Source organism: Betta splendens, chromosome 9 (genome assembly GCF_900634795.4).
Source record: "Betta splendens chromosome 9, fBetSpl5.4, whole genome shotgun sequence".
Taxonomy (NCBI): domain Eukaryota; kingdom Metazoa; phylum Chordata; class Actinopteri; order Anabantiformes; family Osphronemidae; genus Betta; species Betta splendens.
In genome coordinates, this window is record NC_040889.2 from 19240646 (window position 1) to 19265113 (window position 24468).

At 49.5% G+C, this 24468-nt stretch overlaps 1 protein-coding gene across 9 annotated transcripts in view; it reads left to right on the top strand.

The window, feature by feature from the left end:
* fam172a (family with sequence similarity 172 member A) overlaps positions 1-24468 on the top strand; it is a 116843-nt gene that overhangs the window by 19246 nt on the left and 73129 nt on the right. The window lies entirely within an intron of this gene.

The following is a 24468-nucleotide window of genomic DNA, read 5'->3' on the forward strand; positions in this document are numbered from 1 at the left end:
TTATTTTTTTTTTTTTAAGTAAAAGTTGAGGCTGTGTGTCGTTTCTTTCTCATTGTTGCTGCACAGTGCGTTCTGTATTAGGATCTTCCTTTCGGCTGGTGCCGCCGTTATCGTAATTACAAGTGTCACATGTAATTTGCTCCCACTGCAAATCTGCCAGATGCAAAATTCACACTGTGGGGGGGCGTGCATTATGACATTTCAAATCTGGACTAAGTGCAGAGATTCAAGGGACACGGCGAGTTTTCTAATTTTAATAAGTGTTAATCGGCTTCTTTAAACACAGAGTGTTGTTGTTAACACTTGTGCTCGAATAAATTAGGCCTGTGTACTGTGTATATATTTATAAAAAAAAAAGTCCGATGCCTCTGAGGCCAACGTGTTTGTTGGAGAGATGAGAGGAGAGGAAAGCGAACCGTTAACATCATAAGACAGTCGGCTTTAATCAAATTGTGAAACGTTGTTTGGTCGTGTACATTAATAAAGTCACGTGTGGGGCCTGACTCGAAATGAACAAACTGTGTGACTAAAAAGCTGTGTGTGTGTGTGTGTGTGTGTGTGTGTGTGTGTGTGTGTGTGTGTGTGTGTGTGTGTGTGTGTGTGTGTGTGTGTGTGTGTGTGTGTGTGTGTGTGTGTGTGTGTGTGTGTGTGGGATGTGCATAGTAGGTCATTTGCAGCTGGAGGCTGTGTGCACGTGTCCCAGTGGGGAGGTCTTGTTTAGTCTCTCTTCCACTGGGCCTGGGGCAGTGTGTGGTAGATACCTTTTCACTCTCTCACTGGGATCACCCCTCTATGGCCCCCACACACACACACACTCACTCACACACACACACACACACACGCATCCCACCGCTCATAAACCCGTGCAGCATCATGTTCAGTCTCTGACAGCTGTAATGTAACAGCTTGTACTCGTTTTCATGGATGTGTGTGTTTGAAGCAGACACAAGCGCGCGCTTCGTCCCCTCGCAGGTCTCACGCACACACGTGCAGCAGCAGCAGCAGCAGCAGCAGCAGGCTTGCGGAGGTTAAAAGCGTTCGCCGCCGACCATCCGAGAGGAAATTGAAGTGGAGAACGGTCCCGACGCGCCGCCTTGCATTTCTCCCCCACACGGCGCTCGCGAGCGCCTCCGGGGGTCAGAGTTGAGCCGCGCCGTGAGCTCCGCGCCGCCGGTGTCGCGCTTCGCCGCTGTTTGTGCCACGCTTTGATCGATGAGAGGAAACTCTGTGCTTAAATGGGGGTTACCAGGTTCCTGGGAGGTAGGCCAGGGTTGAAGCATACAACAACAAATCTTCCTGTTAATAGTTTTAGTGCCGACTCTGTGTTTCAAAATGAAAACAAATGCGAGGAGCCCCGCGCTTCCTGTGGACGTTTGAACATTTGTTTCGCTATTCGCAACCGCCGAGGTTTAGGGTAACAGCCTGCTATTCAGACATCCAAACCTGCTTTTCAATTATTTGCCCCACTTGATTATTTGTCATATACCTTAGATGGTTATTAATATGCCATTTATTTGAGCCTGTGCTTTTATCTTTGTTTACCCTTATGTGTCAGCGTCTCGCATCCGTCTGCTTTTGTGCGTTTTCTCTCCCTCCGTGTGTAAGCAGACGAGATGGAATCTTCATTTGAAGGCTTATCTGCCTTCTGACGCCGATATTGTCCTGCATTCTCCGTGGATGTGAAATGTACATTTCGGTACATCAGATCACAGCCGTGACGGCGCTGTCTCAGTGTTTCAAGATACGTGTTCTTTTGTGTCTGCGAATAGAAAGCGCGACAGACAACGGGGCAGAGAGGGGGAGATGACATCAGTGATCAGATTTGTCAGCAGCTCGCGCGGCTGCTGCAGCTTCTGCGGCGGGTCAGCAGATAAATGCCGGCGTCCTGTCTAACGGGCATCGCCGCGCCCCCTGTGGTGAACCCGGGTTCAAGAGAGCCCGGCTACAACGGCGCGCCATCTAAAATGCATTCGGGCCCTGGGCACGGATGCGTTGGAGCTACTTATAGATTAAAACATTGACTTTTACACGAGGAGCAAGCCACACATGTTGTTTCCTGTAACAGTCTGTATAAACATTATGCAAAAACATGATGTTTGCATTGAAAGCTGGAAAGGGTTTGTCTTAACCTCTATAGCTACAGTAGATTTACTGTAGATCTCTGTGTGATTCCTCATGAGATGATGATGCATTTTGGTTTGCTTTGGTTTCCTGTGAGTCATGAGCAACCTGTGTAATTGGTGTGGTGCCCCCCCCCCACCCCCTTTATCTGGTATTTACGGCGCCTGTGATAGGTTTTATTATCCCGCCGTATGCTGACAGCCTATCGCTTAACCCTCTTAGGAGCACACCGTGCCACGCTTGGCTGACTTGTTTGCGCTGATGTCAAGTTTTAGCGGTTAGCAGGCGGTTACCATATGCCACTGTGCTGCTGTCGCCCCCGATGTCAGTCACACGAGTGTCAGCCTCAGCTCAGAACGCAGCACGCCGCGGCGCACACAGTCAGAAAGGCGGTGACAGTGAGGAACACGCACACACCAACGCTCATGCATGCACACCCCCCCGAACTGCACGCGCACAAATAAACTTTCCATATGACAAATGCAGACACAGCGGAGTACAAGCGGAAGAATGGCATCCTGTTAGGACGTCGTCAGAGGACAGCGTAGCCTGTCTCCAGGAGCTCTTCATCAGCCTGTGGCAGCATCTGCACTGGTGCTTGAAGAGATGAGAGGCATGAATGGAGAGGACAGAGCCACTGTACTGTACAATATACACACACACACACACACACACACACACACTGGATGAGCTCATGCCTTGAAATTAAATTTTGATTCCAAACATTTAACGACTCAGTGCAGACGTTCATGGATTATTGGTCTTTTTGAGTGCATTATGTGGCGTGTGTTATTAACTAGCTGGCCTCCAACTGCTGAATGCTGACTGTTATGTCACGTGAAGTCCTCAAATAAATTTGATTCATGGCTATACATTTACCTACTCTTATGTGATGGACCTGCACCCCCCCCCCCCCCCCACCCCACCTCTGTATCCATCTGAAGATGTTGGTGGCTGTTTTCCCGTGTTAACAGAGCTGTTGTGTTCTGCTCGGCGCTCAGAGAGGCAACACAGCCCCGCGGCTCTCTGTTCACTTTGACCTTGTTCAAACACACCCTTCCCTCTCCCAGTTGGGGCTTTTTTCTTATTCCTCTGCCTTTCCTTTCTTTTCCGAGGGCCCCGCTGCCCGTTCTACTCTCGAACGGCCTCTGCGGCCGCTTTATCCGACGTGCGTGGAGCAGCGCTCGCTACAGTCACTGTCTTTTCGGCCTTTGACAGATCGGGATGGCAGCGTGTGACCATGGAGGATTGGCTGCTTCTGCATTCCGCTCGTTGAAGTATTTTATGTCTCTGCCTCCTCTCGCTGCCTTTATCTTTCCCCATTTCACCCCCTCTGTGTCTAAATTAAACATTAGTTAAACTGCTGAGCGCCAGCTACGATGGACAGTGATAAAGAAGTAACATTATAGTAACAGTAACATGACATAGTGCTTTACAACCCCAGGGAATGACATGAGAGAAAGACACCATAATCCATTTTAATTTCACTGATATCATTGTATTGAGAGAGAGAGAGAGGGGGGGGGGGGGGCGGCGGCTGGCAGAGTAGCAGAAGGAGGGTGGGAAGAGAAGTGAGATGTCTCAGACCAGAGGCTGTGCTCTGGCTGACTGCAGTGTCTTATGGTGACCTAGTTGCAACCTCTTTGAAGTCCACAGGCTGATCTCTCTCTATAGGCTGCAGAGATCTGCTGCACACAGCTTTATTAAAATGGGATTGGAAAAAAAGCAACGAGGTGAATCAACTTCTCGGGGTCTTGAGCCTGCCCTAAATCTCCATAGCCACAGTTTAGGTGCATGCGTGTGTTGTCAATGCGAGATTGTGTGTGTGTGTGTGTGTGTGTGTGTGTGTGTGTGTGTGTGTGTGTGTGTGTGTGTGTGTGTGTGTGTGTGTGTGTGTGTGTGTGTGTGTGTGTGTGTGTGTGTGTGTGTGTGTGTGTGTGTGTGTGTGTGTGTGTGGTGCAGGTATTCCTCTTGGAGCATGTAGCTCTAATGTCAGGCCAAGCACAGCCTTTATCCTTTAGCCCACCACATTAGGAGACAGTGGCGCATTGTCAGGAGGGCTGACCTAGAATAGTCCAATCGCTCTGCAACCAGCCCCTGTCTGCCCTCTCCTGTGATCACCACGCTGCCAATGCCGCAGTCTATGCTGTGTGTGTGTGTGTGTGTGTGACCCAGTTCACTCGCTGGTGTCGCCAGGCTTGCCCCTGGTGACGACACGCATGTTAGGGCACAAAACGCTCGGTCGTGCGCCCCGTGATCGCCCACCGGCCGCGCGCTCCCCGCGCTTCCACATCCAGCTTCTTGCACGTTGTGAGATCCTCTGCGTGCTCCTGAAGTTTACCGCGCGTGAGTAGGACACGCGCGCAGGTGGGTGCTTGCGTGGCCGCACCGTGAACTCTTTCAATTACCGGGAGCCTTTCTCCTGCCCACCTCCATCTCTGCATCTTCCCACCTGCTCCCCATTGAGAGCCTGTGTGTGCAGACGTACCCTGTCGGGGGGCATGCTTAACCTTTTTCCTGCTTCACAACACACACACACACTCACACTCTTCTTCAAGTTGGGCTTCAATTAAAAAAAGAATCCACTTCATTTTTCTCCCCCCCCTCCCCCCTCTTCTTCTCTCACCTTCTTTCTTTCTTTCATTCTCCTCCTTTGCCTTCTTTTTGAAGATAGCCTGGGGCCTAGCAGAGTCTCATCAACCCTTTGCCTTGGCTAGATTGCATACAGGTACCCTCTGTGGCTATTTCAAATGACTTAATTAGCTTCAGAGTGCAGCGGGTTGGTGGAACCCCCCCCCCCCCCCCCCACAACACCCGCCCGCCGTTCCTTCCTCTCTCCCCGTCTTCCTCTCTCTCTCTTCAGAGGGAGAAAATGATTGAGCCCATATGACACTTTTAGTCCCTTGCCGTGTGGTTTCACTTTCTAGGTCACGCTCTGGCTGTGATGCTGTCTGCCTGTTGCCTCCTAGAATGAGATGACACGCAGCGTGACGCGCGCGCACCCGCACCCGCGCGCCTCGTCCCGCGCTCGCTTCGATCGTCCTGTCGAGATGCTTCGCTCAAGGCCGAACACCTGCTATCGCTCGGAATCGATCCGCTCGCCGCCGACGCAGCCTCTCCCGACTCCCGCGTTCGTCCGGGGCGTTTTTGTCCGGCGCCACGCGCGCCTCACGCGCACACGGAGCGCGCTCCTCCTCCGCTCACCTTCCAGGGGACGCACACAAAGCAGGAGCGTGGTGCGAGTTCGCCGGCTTTGTTGTGCCGTGTTGTTATTCACGGCTTAAAAGTGGAGTCTGTCAAACCCGATGCTGCGATGCAGGCGCTGGCAGTCAGATTCACAAGCAATCATAAAGCACGTTTGAAGTTTTGTCAGTGACAGCTAAATGGTCCCGGTACCTCTTTTAGCATTGTCAACTGTCAAGGTCTTGAAAGTCAGGAGGGGGGAGAAAGTTTTTTTGCTCCATAAAGCTTTATTGCAACGACGTGCCTGACGGGGAGATATGACCGCAAGGATGTGATCAGGGATGGTCATCAAAGGGATAAATGAGTTCTCCCACCCCGAAGGTTGGGTACAAGATCTCTGGGGGTTCTGTTAACTTCCTGCTCGCCGACTCGCTGCGGGGCCGCGTTAAAAACCTGGGCCCGCGAAATTAAGTGTGGCCGCGCGCTCCGCCCCCGGCGGTGCACGCGTGCACACGGACGAGCAGGTGCCCTCGCGGCCGCTCGAAGCCGCTCTCCCACTACCCCAGCCTTAATTGGCTAATTGGAACGCGAGAGGGTTCCGGGCCATGAAAGAAATTGGACGCGGAGGGGAAGCGATGCAGATGGGGCTCGGCGCGCGGCGGACCCTCGGACGGGAGAAGGTGCCTTGGTAACGGAGGAATAGTTAGCAGGAAGGATGCCTAAAAGTACGAGCGTGGCTGTGTTTCCGCCGCCACCGATCCGGGCCACTTGTTAAAGTCAGACAGTGGAGTGGGAGATGCTTCCCTCCGTTTCCACTCGCTGAGGAGTTGTCATGTGCTGTCAGCCAGCTTGTTCTCCATGTGCCTGTCACTGCTCTGGAGCCGAGCTCTGGGTCCCAGCATCCTGCCAATTGGTGAACCGTGTGTGTGTGTGTGTGTGTGTGTGTGTGTGTGTGTGTGTGTGTGTGTGTGTGTGTGTGCGCGCGTGTGTGCATGTTGCCCTCAGAGCACTTTGTTGATTCTGCTCTGCCGTGTCAGTGACATATAGAGCGCGTTCAGTGGGAGTCCCCTGGTTTCCCTCGCGCTGTGTTTACTCCATCTGTTTACTCCCCCAAAACACTCTCAAATCTATTACCCCTCTCTCCGCCCCCCCTCTCTCTTTCATTCTGTTTTCCACTCTATCTATCTCTCTTATTTACTCCTGACTTCTCCTGACTTGTTGTTTCAAATCGGTGGCGGTGCGGTAGTCAGGCGCTGCGCCTGTCGACAGCCAGCGTTCGTTTCTCCCTCAGCAGGAGGCGGAATTGAGTTTCTCTCTCGGACATCCAGCCTGCAGTCTTTTTGTTTTAAGAGCTAGAACGTGTCCTTTTCCAGCATGGATGTTTCTACGGTGGTTTTGATTAATGGAGTAGAGTGATTTTGAGACCAAATGAAACAAATATTTAATTATTCACATGTTGAATGTGTTATCAGAAAACTTTGCAAAACATCACTTTGCAAATAGTTTTCAGCCATTTTCTTTTAGCTTGATCCCTGCTTGTGCATCAGCTGTTTTTATTATTGAAAGTGGAAAAAAGAAAAATGCAACAATAGGTAAAATATGAAATAAACCTATTTCAGCTACATAATATACTCCATGTTTTCCTTTCTAAAATCAACCGCAAGAATACGAGATATCAGCTGTTCTGAAGCCTGTGCACATGAATGGTGAATGCTGTTTCATCGTGTTTCACGTGTTAAAACTGGGATCACAGGACGTGGCTTGTGTGTGGGATCGGCCTCCCCGTAAGCATTTGAATAGGGACACAGAATAGAGGTTATGGATAAATAAATGATCTGAAGAACTGTTTATACATTTTTCAGGCTACATCGCCGTCTCTTAAGGTTCCACCTGAAATAACATTGAATTAAATATGTGGCAGGTTTGTGAAATAATCATTGATTTTTCTTTTCCACATCACACCTGAAACAACTTCATTAAGCTGTTTGCTTGTTATGCAACCTGCGGCACGGTTTTGTAATGCCAGCCCCGTGTCTGCGTGCGATGCTAGGAACTGATAGTGTACATACCCAATGCCAAGGGCACCACCAAGGGCTCATGAATTTGAGATGAAAAGAAGTAGAAGTGGAGCAAGGGAGGAAGGGATCGAGCTCCTTTTTTTTTTTCCTCATCCGTGCAACTGGCTAATTAGCCCTCTACACTACCAGCCTCAGCTGCAGGACAGGGTTCAATAGTTCACCTATGTACCACTGAGCTACAGCGATGGTAAACCTGGATTACCTTCTCTACCAGCTACCAAACCCCAGTATTACAAGTACCCTTCTTGTTCAGCAAGCTGGAAATCAGATCAGTTCAAAGAGCTGCCCAGGTGGATTTACACCAAATCTGTTGTCCTGATAAGACTCATGGTTGCTTTCTCCATAATCTCAGTATATCATGGGGAAAAAAAACAAAAAGTTTGAACGGCCAGGAAGCTGAAGAGCTGCACGTGCATTTTGAGTGAGAGACAGCCACCTATTTGTTAATGGAGTCAGATTTATAACTAGCGTTGTTTCTAATGACATGTTGTAAGAGCTCTGTCCCAGATGTGTCAGCTGCTCTTGGGAGTGTTCAAAAGCCCTTGATGACATCAGCCATCAATCAGGTGTTGTTGTGACAAGCTGAAGCATCAGCAATTAGTTCTCATCTTGATATTTGATATTCCAATAGGTGAGGCTTCCGCCTCATCCCCCGTTTATTGAAATGGGTTATACATATTGGTTATATATTTAGTCACACAGTTCTACTACAGCTCCAAAGAAATCACAATGAGTCTTGGAATTTTTTGTTATATGTACAATTATTAATTAGTTCTTAAACGAGGAGCCGCCATGCGTGTGCGTATGTGCCTGAGAGTGAGTGACACAGAAATGCCTGTGACACGATAGTGTGTTAGAGAACAGCATATTAAACCTCCACTCATCTTCCTTCCATGCGTTACTTATTGCTCATAACAAAGGGACGGTTCACCTGCTCGAATGCAGCGTGATGGCACACAGCGCAAACATTTGGACACTGTAATTAGACTTTTTAATCAGGAAGAAAAAAGCATTTGTTCTCCACCGTGACCTCCGACCACATGCGTTGGTGTTTTTATTTATTTTTAATTCGGTTCTAGAGCCCCCCCCCCCTCCTCAGCTTGTGCGTGTACTTCCTGTAGCGGGCGGGGCGGGGCGGGGCGGGGCGGGCCACAGCTGACTAGACTAGAGGGTCGAGTCGGGCTAATGAAGTTGTCAGGGGCGTGTAGCGCTGAGGCTGATGGGAGGGCCTGCCGGGCAGCCAATGGCGACGGCGCGTCTGTGATCAGCCGAGCATGATGGGAGACCACCCCGAGTGAGTGCCGAGGCCCGGCACAGCCCCCGGATCAAAGCGCGGGCCCTCCAGTACGCCAGCAATTAGAGAGGGGCTGCAGCCCCGCGCTCCCGCACCGGCGGAAGCACGTGCGGCCGCGACGCGGCGCGGCGACGCTCGCGCCCAAAGGAGCCACGTTCAGTGGTGTTTTCTTGACCCTTGCACCAAATGCTGCGCAGGCACAAGCTCGAGGTGCACACGCGCATTGATGGGTGAATTCTGTAGGGTGAAAAATGAAACGGACGCGTCGGGGCTCGTTCACCTCTTCCGCCCCTTCCTACGGCTCCCCGCTCCCTCTCTTTGTTGCCCTGCGTTAGTTAAGATGTCTCATTAATACCCAGTCCTCTCGCCTGCCTCCTGTTAGCCTCCAGTGTTAGCTCGCTGCTCGTTCCCTCGCCCGCCGCCTTGCTGTCTTTCCTCTCCTCTGCTCTGCTCTCTGCTCTGCCCAGGGTTCTTGTTTGAAATTCTGGAGTGGTGCAGTGAGACTGCAATAACCTACATACAGATCTCTCTCTCTCACTCTCTCTCTATTTTGCCGTCAAATTTACCATAATTTTTCTTTTATTAGGAGCTTGCGTGCCAGGGCATCAAATATGTGTACATACAATATTTACCAACACAAATTAATATGTTTATTTCTTTAAGTGTTTAATTTCTTTTTTATTTCCTAACATCTGTAAGTCCATGAACAAGTTGCTCGTCTTCGTGCTTTTGTACTGTTTTTCGGACGAGCTGCTCCTGATGCTAGGTTGCGCTCTGTTCGCCGCCGGTTCATTTAAAATGCTGATGCATTCTCCCTCCACCCTGTGTTGTTCCTTATTTCACACTGTCCCGCTGTGCGTCCCTGTAGCCCTGCATGCATGCGCGTGCATGCCTGCGAGTGTGACGCTGGAGGCACAACTCCTCTGTGCCCCGCTCACTCTGTGCTGAACTTCTCTCCTGCAGATTAAAGTAAGGGGGCGGCGGCAGGAGAGGATCAAAGTTTGTGTGCGAATGCAGATGTGTGCACAACCAGCGCGGAGGATTGTGTTAGCGGGTCTCTGTGTTGTATTTTAGTCATATGTTGGCAGCGGGTGGCCGTTCACGAAAGGCAGGTTGATTTATTGGTGTTCAGTCTAAGTGAAGTAACATTCAGGTGTGTACTTAAGCAAATGAAGTCACTGTTTTTGCACCTATTCAGTGATTATTGATAATAAGGATAGATAGATGCATAATGACAGATTTAAAGCAGGATAAACTGTGTGCGCGTGTGCGTTTGCGTGCGTGTGTGTGTGCAGCCTTTGCATACACGTGTGCTCTGGAACACGTGTGCTCCTCCTGCTTTAACCGTAGTCGAAGCCCTTCAGTAACACTAGGGGCAGGAGGCGCCTTTTCCCATGCTTGTATTTGTCTGTTAGAGTGGGTCTAGGAATTAATAATACATAGAGCGCTCCTACAGATGTGGCAGATTTAAATATGCACGCTTAACTCGGCAGCGAGATCCCCAAAGTTAGTCAAATTAGATGGTTAAAGGTTCAAAGCTCAGGGCAGCGAGCTTTTTTGTAGCCGGGGAGGCGCAGCGAAATGGGAATGAGGAGCGAATGATTACTTGGCATGGATCTACACAAAGGGTCAGAACGCGGGTTTAAATGCTACAGCGCCAACTCTCTGAGGGAGTTTTCTGTGTATGTAAAAGAAAACGCACCGGCGGGGGAGGGAGGGGAGGTGGTGGGGGGGAGAAGGGCAGATGTTATATTGATGGCATGCCATGCCTCTCTTCTCTGTCCTGAATAATCATGATCCCGAGCTGATGGGATGCTGCTTCAAAAAGATGAGCGTATGCGTGAACTGTGAATGAACTGGAACCCGCGTGTGAACCAGGGCTGGTGGTAGCCCGTCCCAGAAGCCGTGCCGTGTTCCCCAGTCGGGGAATTCCTAAATGGGATTGATGCTAATTTCAATGAAAGGGGGGACTACGAGGGAAATTTAGAGCACTTTTATATCTTCTTAGATGCACACGCATGTTATGAAATTGTTGGTTTGATGTTCATTAGATAAAGAAAGTTGTGTACTTGGCAGTTTGTGTGTGTGTGTGTGTGTGTGTGTGTGTGTGTGTGTGTGTGTGTGTGTGTGTGTGTGTGTGTGTGTGTGCACGCACGCGCATGTGTGTGTTGTGTGTGTGTGTGTGTGTGTGTGCGTGTGTGTGTGCGCTGCAGGTTTAGGGCCAGAGAGAGAGGCAGAGTCGGTCAGGTTGGGTTGGCAGGTGAGCAGACGTTTGCTCCAGGCTGCTATGCTACCTTTTGATACAACAGGCTTTGTGGAACAGACGTGATTTTCCTCTTTTCTCCTCTCCCTATCTCTTCCCATCTCCCTCTAAAATTGTCACTGTCTGCATGTAATGTCTTTAGGGCTTTTATCATTTCCCTGCCTCAGATCCTTTCTTATGCTTGTGTTTTTCTGAATAATGAGAGTTGAGCGACAGATCCTGGGGCAGATGTGAGGCACAGGGGGTGTCGTACCACTTCAGACAGATAGGTGGCAGTGTACTGTCAGCCTAAATCCCTCCTCGCTCCTTCTCTCGCCATCTGACTTTATTGGTCAGTGTTTTGCTGTCATTGTTGCATCCTGTTAGTCTTGCTAGATTTATATCAGAATATAAGAAAAGAAATAGATTGTCATATTATCATGTCAAGTAATTGATTAAACTGGGTTTTTACTTCATGGTCATCTTCATCTCCTGCGATCACAGTGTTTTCATCATTTATCTTCTGAGTCGTTTCACTCAGTCTCACTCCCTCCAGGCGATCGCTGATTTTTACAGACTCTACCTGCTTAAATGCTAAGAAGCAGAAGCGTTAGCGCTTGTTAGTGGAGATGTGACTGTTCATTCCACTCTGTCCGACAGCGGGTTTATAAAAGGGCAGATGGATAAAAAAAACTGTAGCACTGCATAGCAGCTGTGACTCAGTACCATCAACCTGGAAATGATGTGTGAAGATAAATGCAGACACGCATATACGTGTACGTACACACACACACACACACACACACACACACACACACACACACACACACACACACACACACACACTGTTTGCCCAGATCAAGGCTGTGGCTCTAAGGGAGTAGAGGGAGATCAGGCACAGAGAGCCTATGGAAATAGACGGCTTTGTCATCGAAACACCCACCACTCTTCCCTGGAGATGCACTGCTGTGGTGGTATCCTCAACTTACCGCCTTTCTTCTTGCCTTTTCTTCATCCTCTTGTTCTCTAACCTGCATTTGGAACACACACACACAGCTCTCCCTCATTTTCGGCGTTTGTCCTTAAACAAAGCAGCCTTTACTCTGCCAGAGGTGGTGATATTTCTGTCGGATTAAAACTACTCTCCGCGCTCCATAGTTAGGTTTCTCTTAGACATTAGACGTTCTACATTTGTGTTCATGAATTCCTCATACCATCTTACCAAACTTAGTTTTAAATCTTTTGTACAAGTCAGTGAATGGATGCACATTTCAACATATATTTAATTGTCAATAATGACACACTTCTTTGCATTTTTTGCAACTTATTTTCTGGAAACACAATAATTTGTTATTTTCTTTTAACCTTGCATGCAGTGCATTTGTGTGAAATGCATAATCCTCACCTCACGGTAGATGAACATATCACAAACAGTCACCACTATTGCTGGACACCTAGAGATTTTCTTCTTCAGTTTTTAAATCTGTCTTGGGTTTGCTACCAGGCAAAGCGAAGCGGCAATACGAACCCAACGCATCATAAGCAGATTATCAGTAAGGGTGTTTGTCTTTTAAGGGGAGCAGTGTGAGGGTGAGTAGTGTGTGTCACTCCCCCATCAGGTGGCTTTTCCGTGTCTGGCCACCAACCCACTGAGCGTTTGATTTCAGTTGTGACGACTCTGTCAGGGATCAAAGTGAGCAAACCCACGATTGCATCCCCTCTGTCACCTACAGTTTGTGCGTGTTGCAAGTTGCTTTTCCTCCTTAAATTTAAAACCATTCCAGTCTTTGTACTTCTTTTCATTGCTCTGATTCCATTTTTTTGTATCTACCTATTCTCATATCCCCTATCGAGGGTCTTCCGTGCCCAAGTTGACCACATGTTTTCAGGGTCAGCCAGAGTAGCTGGGTGAGAGCCAGCCTGCTGAGAGCCAGTGCTCGGGCCGGGCCAGGTTTGGTTTGACCATCAATATGACCTGGCGTGTGGGCAGACTGAGATCGAGGTGGGGGCGGGACTGCAGAGCTTGTATCCTGCAGATTAGAGCAATCCACCGTCTATTCACACAGGATGGGCTTTTCAACATACCACACTACCCCGGCCATGACTCCCTGAACCGGGGAAGTGTGTGTGTGTGTCTTTGTGTGTGTGTGTGTGTGTGGGGGGGGGGTGATGTCAGAAAGCAGCAGACAGAGGGTATTTTTTTTATAATAGAGAGAGGCAGAGGAAACTTTTCACCCCACTTTCTCATGTGATCGGCCTAAAACAGCATTCCATTGCAAATGCATGCTCCTTGCACCTGTGTGTGTGAGTGTGTGTGTGTTTCTGGACTAATAGCAATAAGACCAGTGGACTGCGGATTAGCTCTAGTTGAGACAATTATCTTTCCACCAGTCAATTCAAGGTCAGCTTTACAAACCCATTTACTCGCCAGCAGATGTGCTTCTGTCAAGTGTGTCTGAATTAAACAACGGCCTCAAACGAAACATGCGGCGTGTTTTTGTATTTGTATTTATTTGGTAATTTGTGAGACCATATATTTTGATGAAGTGTATAATTTTTCTGCTGCTTCCACATGGACCCTCCACATGTGTGTGTGTGTGTTCGTGTGTGAGAGATCTTTGAGTTTGTTGCTTTGGCTTAAAGCTGTGGCAAGTAAATAAGTCCTGATGTTTGGCACTTCTTTAATAGGCGGTGCGCGTGCATGTGTCTGCACTTGTGTGTGCTCAGTCTTTAGCAGCGTGCCATGTCTCAAGCCCCTTATTCTTCGAATAATTGTGCTGCAAGTCCTCAGCCTCCCCTTTAGCCTGAAAACCAAGCTCATTGCAGCCCCCGAAGAGACCCCCCCTGTCGCCACACACACACACACACACACACACACACACACACACACACACACACACACACACACACACACACACAGTAGAGAAAAAAATCCCAAGTTGTCCTTGTGCATAAAAGTAGATTCTACTCTCCAACACCTTTTCAAATTAATATTTGTGATGGGCGCCATTCTGCCAGCCCCAGTTTCTGTTCCCCGTCTTTGTTCCTGCGTTTGATGTAATGGAGGCAAGGACAAAGAGGAGAGCAGGCAGAGTGTGTGAAAATGGTAGTTAAGTGGGCTTAAGGACTCCTTCAGTACCTTCTGAAAGGCCTGGACCCTGAATAGGACCCTCGCACTGCTAAGCTGTAGTGCAGTAAACAAGACAGGTCCAGCACAAAGGTGCGTCTCAAATGAGCACAGACACCCTCCTCCTCCTTCGCCTCACCCCTACTCTCCCCACCCTTCCACCCGACTCTGACATCTGGCCAATCCCAAGATCTATCCGAGTCCTCACTCGTTCCCCTCCCCTTTTATCCCCCTTCATTTTTTGCTCTCCTTCATATCTTTTCTCTTGTTCTTTAGTGTTCCTCCACGCTCTCCTCTGGTGTGTGCGTGTTTGGGTTTTGTTGTGCTGGTCCCGGCTGGACAGCTTGCTCCCCCTAGCCAGCCTTGTCCCCAGTGCTTGGGCGGCTCGGCTCTTTTGTTTAGTTAATTGCAATGAGTATAATGTACTAGTCTCTCGGAGGTCCGCGAAAGACAATTAGACAATCCCAAGAATTTAATGAGACACCACCAGCCCCAATCCCCCATACTCTGCTTTGAGAAACACCCTGCTCTCCGTTGGCACCGACTGTGATGTAGTGAGGAGGGGGTTGCGATGCAGGTCGCCTGTCTGTGTCTGTTTGTGTGTTTACCAGATTGTTGGTCTGCCCATCAGAGAAATCGCCAGAGAGAAAAGACCCGCAGAGATAAAATACAAAGACAAAAAAAAAAAAAGAACAAAATAAACTGTTCTGTTTAGATTTTAATTCTACGTTTATGTGGCGCGGGGCCAGGTTTTCTACACCATGGTATTCTCAAGTGAAGGACTGCTCTTCCTGGACAGGACAGACTTCCCGGGAATGTCCGTGTAATTATTAAGAGCGATTATCCTGTTCACCCAGTGAAGGCGCAGAGCACTTGACAGTGTCATCCCCAGAAAGGAAGAGAGATGGCTGGGGGGCCTGTGTGACGGACCAAACCCTGGGTGGCCCTTTAGGAACTTTCTCTCACTTTCTCTGTCTTTTTTTTTTTCCTGTATTTATTATTTCTCCCATGATGTTCCTGTTCTTTCATACATTCCACCGTCAGGACCTCTCCCCGGATCGCGCCGAGATAAAACGCGCCTTTAAAACAGGAAGGAGCCATAAGTGATTCATTATATGTCTATTCTCCTCGCATTGAGATTAATTAATATCGCTCTGGCATCGTCAAGTGGCTCTAATTCACAACCTTCAACCTGTGCTTGTACCAAGTCATGAAGAAAATAGTTTTTCTCTTGTATTCCTTTTGTTTTCCCCGTCTCTCCTCCGTTCCTGTGCTTTTTTTTTTTTTTCCTCTCTCCCCGGCTAATCATGGTGTTACAACAAAAGACGGGGCTCCATTATTGCATGTGTGCGTCCCAGAAGAAAGGAAATGAGAACGGGACAGAGGGTGGCCATGGCCTGACACTGCACTATTAATCTTCCAGTAAAGCCTTGTCAGGCAGAAACGGACACAAATGGATCACTCCCATTAACTGGGGGAGTGTAGGTAAGGGCTTTAACAAGCGTTTACCCGAGTCCATTTTCTCACTAATGAAGAGGGGGAATATGCGACCTCCCAGCCAAACCTGCCAGGCCACGCTTAAAGGTCTGCATGGAGGAGGAAAGGGAGCGAGCGGGACGAGCTACAGCACGTGCGTTTTGACACCCGTTACCTGCAGCGGGCGCCAGGGCATGCGGGGTTAGCGTTCACCTAGCTGTCGCGTCTGACGCCTGTCCATGCAGCAGCGAATCCCCGCAGGGCCCAGAAGGCCGCGCGTGTGCGTTTCATTTGTGCGCTTGGGTGTGCGTTGGGACCCGGGCACGGAATTTCAAATACGCCGTTGTCCCTCGACGCGCGCTGGGTGAGGAAGTGATGGTCTTGAGGAGCCACGTAATGATAAGAGCTGCGGCGGAGCCGCGTCAGGGAGCACGCCGCGGTGGCGCACGTCTGGCATCGGTGGGCTTCTCATAACCACATGGAGCGCCTGCTAACGGAGCGCCGGAACCAGCAGCACACCCTGAGCCGGACGATGCCACAGGCTTTGTGATCCACTGGCTCCCAAGGGAAAGTGGGGGACAGGAGGGAGAAGTTCACCTTTCTCCTCGCCAACGCCTCCCCTGCAACTCCACCGCCCCGTCTTTGCCTGGCGCGCCCGCTCCACCCCCCCCACGCCCCAAACATTTTTAATTATATCTTCTCCCAAGTAGTGCGGCTCAGTAACCAAGGAGCTGACATTGATGCATGTGCTGATAAATCCGCAAACACTGGAAACAAGATTAACAAAGATTTTGAGGAATGGGTGACAGCTAATTTTGCGCGATGGTCGGCGCCTCATTCAAGACTGATGTTTTTGATAGAGAAGCCACGCCTGAGAATTCCTGCTCCGCGATGGGGAGGGGGCCGCGAACACAGCACGAGAAGTTTCACACCATTTGCACTTCGCTTCTTAAATTGTCTTTGTTTCTTTCGTCCTCTTTCTGGCAGCCCAGGCGTTCGTCCCAGTATTTCATCCCGCTTGTTTATGAAAATGTTAACTTTGTGTATGTTAATATCACATTCACAGCTACAGAAACCGTTGAAAGATAATAATTATTTCAATTGATTGATTTGCCATTGAGTACTTTTCACATCACTTATTAGAGCGTCAACCTAATTTTAAAATGATAACTGCGCATTGCGTCCGTGCAGCATCCTCGTCTCTGTGCCTCGACCGTGTGTGTGCGCTCGTCTAATCAGGGTGATCTAATCAGCGGTGTGTATTGTGGAGTCGCTGACATGCCACTCTAGGCCCGTGGTCCTCTCTGAACTGGCTCTCAACCTACTGAGACACCGATACACACTCCTCTGAGACAGATATCAGTCTGCCTCATCACACACACACACACACACACACACACACACACACTGGGAAAGAGAAGAAGATAACAATCATACATCCACAGCTGATTCCCTATTTTCTCATCGAAAAACCCAGCCTGCCTCCTTGTTTTCTCTTCCCCTTCTGCAGCCAATTTCACGTCCGTACAGTAGGAGCGTCTTGTAGATTTCTTTTGTTCTTTTCCCGTGCCTCTTTCTGTTTTATCTTCTCCTTTCCTCCACCTCTTTGTGCGATGCCTCCCGTCTCAGAATCACCTCCCCTGTCTATATCTGTGGGCAGCTGACAGCTTCTTTCACTTTTCTTTGTCGCTTTCTCCTTCTCCTTCTCTCTAGCTTTCTTTTTCATCCGCTCGCCTCCATCTGCTTTCGCTTTTGTTTGCCCGGCCCCTCTCCCATCCTAACTTGATAATGAGGAATGCGGTGTGACCCTGACCTCCATCGGCCCTGCGACCACCTCCGACCCCTCCAGGTGACCTCTGGTCCCTGTTTTGACAGCTTGATTAATTACCCAGTGTTATGATTTATGAGAAAAGCAGTATGTAAAAATAATAGACAACAGGTGGTCTTAAAAAAAAGTAATAGATTTGAAAGAGCTTCTAGTGAGGATGGTGGCGGCGGTGGGATTGGGGGGGCTGGGGTGTGTGAGAAAGAGAGCAGGGATGTGTTTTACAGCCGCTCTCCATTGTTAATTGCCTTCAACCATTTTTGAAGGCTACACTGGGTTAATAGGAAAATGTCTATTGCGCCATGCATGGTTTCCTCGGTTGCTACAGCACGGATTTCTCCGCATGTACTTCACCGTATGGCGAGAGGATGAAGGGGATTCCAGCGTACATGCGTAGCTCCATGTGTGTGCTGTGGAGCATGAACCCGGCCATGTGGTAATGACACTATGGAAAACATCCTGGGACACGCAGCCGCACGTACTGTACATGCGTGCGCGCACACACACACACACACACACACACACACACACACACACACACACACACACACACACACACACACACACACACACACACACACACACACACACACACACCGATCACGCTTCCCTGTCCACCACCTCTGTTCTAGGTTACATCCTGTGAAAATAAGCAGTAAATGGCAGGACAGAGCAGCCAGTGTTTACCCTTCACACTTCAAACACAGCTTGTGATTGGCTGCGGCGACCTCCCGTGACTCGCGGACCTGCGGCGCGGCTCCACTTAGAGAGGGGTCACACTCCCGTTGGGCTGCTGGAGTGTGCGTGCCGCTGCGGTCGCGCTGACGCCGCGGCCTCGGGCTCCGCTTGCAGCGGCGACTCTGCGGCTCGTTTGCGTATTTCACCCGTATGAGATTCCAAATGTCGCTCCCCACTTCACGCGCGCTACGCGAGCGGCAGCCGGCCGTTTGGCCAGGACCACCAGTCCTCCCCGTGGCCCCGCGCGCTAGGTCACAATAACAGGGCAGGGGTGAAGGGAATCCTCTTTGACCTTTGACTGATACAGGTCAAAGTGGTCCTGTGATGTTCAGTAAGATTAATACTCAAGGCGCAAGAGCAGCTCCACCATTCACCAACACCGTGTCCATTGATGTCGTTCACTTTTTTTTGAGTTTTTTCTTATAATTATTTGACAATACACACACATACAGTGGGGTTTTAGTTTCCAGTGTGTTGGTCTGTGCATGCACGTATGCATGTGCCTATGACATTAGGATGTGTCCTGCTGTTGACCCCGACCGGCTCAGTCTGTACATATGGCCGTGTGTCTCGCACCCGCCACGTGTGTTCATGTGTGTTAACGCACTAACTACCTGTCCAGATGGTGGAGCAGAAACATTTATGGACAGGAGTCTCTGATGATTGACGTTAGGAGTTCTTCTTTTTTCAGCCCTTTGATAGAAACCCTTTCACTTTGGTGTCATTTGCCGTCATTGTTATCATAATTACAATCAAATGATAATATGATCAATTGTATAAGGAAATGAGATTTTAAGGAGCAGGCAAACACATCTTCAGTCTAATCATCATTAAGCATCACATTCCGTCCTCTTGAAGCCGCTGAATTCTGGCGTCGTCCCTGTTTTTCTTCTTGTTTCTTTTGTTATTAGTGGCCTTCAGGACAGCGTTGCTCCTGGGACACCTCCTCTTCTCCTGTTTCCTCTTTTTGTAGCTCCTCTCTGCCCTTCTCTCCCCCTGATTTATACATTAAATAGTTAGGCAGGAGGGCAGGGAGGCACCTATCATTCCATGATCTATATCTCTCCGTGCCCTTATTAAAAATACATGTGTATGCTTAGGGGAGACAATATAGAATGTATAAATCAAAATGCTAACGGCATCAGAATAAGCTTCCTGTATTTATTTCCCCATAGCTTTGCCTCTGCGGGCTGGGAACCCTTCCTGCTTACAGTATTTCTTCTGCTGTGTAGCTGGCAAGCACATGCTGGGTACTTTAATATTAAAGCGTAGTGGAAATGTTTATTTATAATGCAACCGATTTGACGTTACTGACAGTCTCTCAGTATTCCACCTCGTATAATTGCATATCTACTGTACCTGTGTGTGTGTGTGTATATAATGTTTGTGTTGTTTTTTTTTAAAAAAGATATAATTCAAGATTTCTTCCAAAACCTTCAGTTGCGATAAGAGGCCTCCAACATCTTATTGCCGGCGTGTTTACTTTCACAGTTGCCTTTGCGAATGACACGCAGGTCTTATGCAAAAAAAAAAAAAAGTTGACAAATGACTTGTGTAACATTTACTTGCACAATCAATAGCTCTGACAATTTCCACCTGGACGGTGATTAATGCTACATCCACCCCCATTCCAGCAACCCCCACCCCCTGCCCTGCACCTCCCTCTGCGCGCGTCGTGCTGCGAGCAGATGAAGCGCGCCCGCGCGTGTGTGTGTGCGTGTGTGCATGTGTGCGCCGGTGTCCGTCCAGACGCCGGGCCTGCGTGATCAAGCGCCGAGCACCAATAGCGGCTGAGCAACTTCACAGATCCACAGACGCGGAGTATGAAAAATAAGTGACACATAAACTGGCTTTGGCGTCGCGCTGAGTGAGTTACTCGGGAGGAGCCTGTGTGAGTGTCTTTATGTCTACCCTTTTCGCTAAGGTGCTGAAAATAGACAGGTCGGGAGGAGCAAGACAGGAAGAGAGAAATAGAAATGAAACGGGGAGAAAGAAATGTAAATGGGAGCATGAAAAGAAGCTGAGGCATCAGGGATCAGAAGCTGTGCTATTCTCTCCACTTCCTCCACCCCACTGCTCCACTTTGAACTCATTTATAAATATTCAGCTGTGTATATAAACAATATCCAAATGAGCCCAGGCATCCATGCCAAGGTTAAAAACACAACTACTTGACTAGCTCTAAAGGTTAGCCTCTTATTCTGACCGAAACTATTTGTGCTCATTAAGATCAAGAAAAAAAGATAAGTCATTACCACAGAGTCTGATTTGCTTTGACCAAATTAGTGTACGACTAAATTAACAGAAGCAAAGAGTGAATAGTCTTTGAACTCGGAGTGAAAAGTTGAATATGGAGAACTTAATTAAATATGTAGTCTTTATGAGGGGAGAAGCCCACACGGACGGCGATTTGTTCAAAATTAAGTCACGGGGCAGATGTGATGTGAGACGAGGACGCAGCGCGCGAGGATGAGGAGTGAGCAGGAGTTCCAAAAAGGAAAGAAATAAATAGAACATGTAAGAATGAGTTGTAACACATACTGTAGGTTTACTGTAGGCGCTCTAATCCTTTTTTTAATTGATCTTGATGTTTTCTGTCTTACTTCAACAAACAGTTACTTTATGTATAGTAACATCTCTTCGCCAGCGCTCGCACGGCCCCCTGGGTATTTCTGGTTATCAAGGGGATGATTGATTTTGTGCTGACAGGCTGATGACAATTCCGTCTCATCCCCTCTCACATCAGCCCTAAGATCCACACGTCTTTTCATAGCCCCCGCGGTACAGTAAGTAGTCTCCCACACTTCAGCTCTCACGGAAGCGCGGTCGCGTGTTTGCCGGGTACGGGGGGTCTCAGACTGGTGCTGTGTTAAAATGAGAAAGGGGGCACCGTGACTTAATCTGACAGTACTGTGCGATCTGTGTGGTATCGCAGCCTCGGGGAGGGGAGAGGGGGAGTGGAGGAGGACAGGGGACGGGAGAAAAGAGGGGGATCGGGTGGATAAAGGGGCCCCGTATGCTTATAAAAAAAAAAAAAAAAAAAAAAAAAAGCCCACGTAGAGACGGAGACAGACAAGGTCACACAGCAGGGAGGCCCTGACGGAGAGGGAGCGTATTTGTTATTACAGTATTTATCTTCCTTCTCAGCATCTGTACACTTTAGGAACAACCTTATTTTCCATCTTCCTCCTTCCTATACGTAATCCTATATGTAATAATGGGGCGATATTAGATGATGATGATTGGCGTGTCGCTGGAGCCACTGGTAACGAGACGCAAAGAAGCTGCGGCGCTCATGCTTATTTCCCAACTTGGCCTTTCTTCTCAGTCAGCCATTGTGCCTGCCCGAGCTCCCACACCGAACCGTAGCCCGCAGCCGTCCCTCCCCTCTCCCCGCGTCTCATTGGGTCCCGCGTCGCCGGGCGACCCCTTCCCTCCCGTCAGTCAGGCCCGGCCGGCGAATCAGCGGCGGCGCCGGCGCAGCGCGGGCGCGGGAGGCTGCCGGCAGAAAGGGAGCGCCGCTCGTCCTCGTCCTCGTCCCAGGAGCGGACCCGCGCGGACGCCTGCAGACGGCGCCGGGGGTCCGCCTCCACCGCGACGCACCTGTCTGGCACCGCGGCCGCACGCCGCCGCCTTGGACCCGGGCACCGGCCGCGCCGCGTGCACCCGCGCTCCGCCATCAGCCGCGCTTTGTACCTGTCAAGTGCTGTCCTTCTCCCTGTGCCCGAAGCCCCGCTCGCTGCATGAGAGCTCTCACATCAAAGCCGCGCTGAGCTCCACAGGCACAGATGAAACACCCTCTCACTCCGGCCGCCTCGCTCCCTGCTCCTGCACATTAGACACATTTCATTTCATTACAACGCCACTAGAAAAATAGAGGTGCTGCTGTCTTAAAGGGACATCTTATTTACTGTCACACTTGCACCGCGCCGCACGTGGACACACACACACACACACACACACACACACACACACACACACACACACGCACGCACTATTCTCTCTCTGAATAATGCGGCTGGAGGGGAGAATACCGATCTGTTGCCATCAAAGGTCTAGTGGACACGCAGCGTCCAATTTGACCATCAAGTGGGCAGCGCTGGCTTCGGTTCTGGCAAAATAATTTAAAGTAATACAGTATATTTGCAGTTCATTACGTATATGCTGATGACACTGGGCACGGGTTTTTAATAAATAACTCCATAACCCGCGAGGAGACGCGGCGATCGCAGACGAAGGGTTTCATCTGGATGATGAGACGAGCGCCGGTTTCCGTAGCAGCGGCAGCCTTTGTTGTGCTATCTGGTGCGGGACAGGCCGACAAAGGAGCACTAAGGAGCGTCCAGAGCGGGGTGACGGGGGTCGGGGCGACCCTCTTGACCGCTGGCCCCGGGGCAGGGACCCAGTGTGGCTGTGGCACAGGGGCACCCACGGGGGCATGGGAAGAGACTGAGCCTGCATACAGCCGCAGAAAGACCACGCTGACCCAACGCCGGAGGATCGTGCGAGTCTGTTTTATTCCAGAACGCGTGTGTGTGTGTGTGTGTAGGACAAAAGGCGGCGTGACCCACTGTGCAGTGTGTGAGGGACAGATTTAGTGACATAAAAAGCGGGGTGACCCAGGGTTTCGCGAGTTGTGCGCCTGTGTAAGACGGCACATCACAACACAAAGATCAGATTTAGCAGGTGTGTCCAGTGTGTGCGAGCGAGACAGAACCGCCCGACTCTACCCGAGATTTAGCTGTCACTAACTAGGCTGATTAGCTCTGTGGGAGAAATTAGTTCCGTGGGATTTAGAAAGCGGCGGCTGATTTAAATGTCTAGTGTTTGGTTTGGATACGTTGAAGAGACCAATTCCCAATTGTAAAGTGTAATATTTAACCTAATTCTGTAAAATAAAAGATTCATTTTTTAAAAAAAAAGTCCTATTTAATTTGAATTCCGCTTAATTGTGAGGGCCTGTTCCCGCTGCCTTCGCCGTGCTCTCTGCACCAGGCCCGGACTCGTTCGCTATTTGCTTGATGGAGGGAACAATGAGAAGAGGAAGTGACCGGACAGAAGGAGCAGCCCGGCCCTGACACCAACAGACCTCTTAGTGCTCGAACACGCGGAGGTTTCCGACAAAGCCGTGAACCCAGCGCGCCGGCGTCCCCGCTTGGCCTCACAGCGATGTCCTTCTGGGTGACTGGGCGGCTGAGAAGGTTAGCGCCCGATGGCGTAGGTGCGCGTGCTGCGGGGCGGGCTGGAGGATGCTGAAGGTGAGGGGTTAGCGTTAGCATGCCCTAAAGCCGGCCAGCTGGGCTCAGGCTGAGGCTGCTGGCGACTTAACATGGCCGTAGGCCGCCGAGGGTGAGCTGCAGAACACGTGGACCCGAGAGCGGCAGCATTAACTGTTGGCGACGCGGGGGGATGCCACGACTCGAGTGTTTAGTTGTCGTTTTTAAACGTGCTTCACTCGGCGGCTCTGACTCGAACGTTGCATCAGTTTTGAATCCAGCGACGTCTCCACAGACTGATCCGGTCAGTTGTTTTCTCAAGCTGCCACCAGTGGGCAGTGGCACAAAGCTGGTGTGGATCCGTCCCCGCGTCCCTTATCGTCGCTCTTTGTCTTATCATCTGTGAATCTCTCCAGCTTGAACTCATTCCCTCGTCGCTCTCTTCTGTCCTCTCTTCAGTTCAGCCGCTCTGCTTTATTCCGCCTATCTGCTAGTTCTCTTCATTCTGGAACGTTCTGTTTGCGTCCATTTGATGTCGATGGCTGAAAACGGCGTTGAGCCCTCGTAGTTCCCCCTTCTTTCATTCTCACACTGTTCTGTGGACACATGGGTTAATTATTAGGCATCTCTTGATAGATTACGACATGGAAAAAAAAATCCTCTTCCAATGTGTAGCAGAAACGTCCCAAGGTTTAAAGATGATTATTTATAATTTATTTATTGAATATTCAGTTTTAATATGGAATACTGAATAATAATAACAAAAAATTGTTTGATCAAGTATAGTTTAGGACTTTACTCACAGGTCTTTCATTAATTAGGTATATTTGTATTTATTGTATTAATATATCTTAAGTTACACATATGTCCAGCAAGCTATAGAAAATCATGTCTGAATCCGAAAGGAAGTGAGAATTAGACTAATTTTATAATCAGAATAAGTGAGACGGTGTCATTCTGCCGTTGTCAACACACGGCAGGTGCTAAGAGAAGGGGTGTGTGGCAGGTTTGATGCTGATGGGCACAGGAGGGACACGCACACACATGCTGTGTCAACAGAAGATGAGCACATTGTGTTAACACTTCTTAAGGCTGGGAAGACGTGCTGCCTTGACCGTGTGTGTGTGTGTGTGTGTGTGTGTGTGTGTGTGTGTGTGTGTGTGTGTGT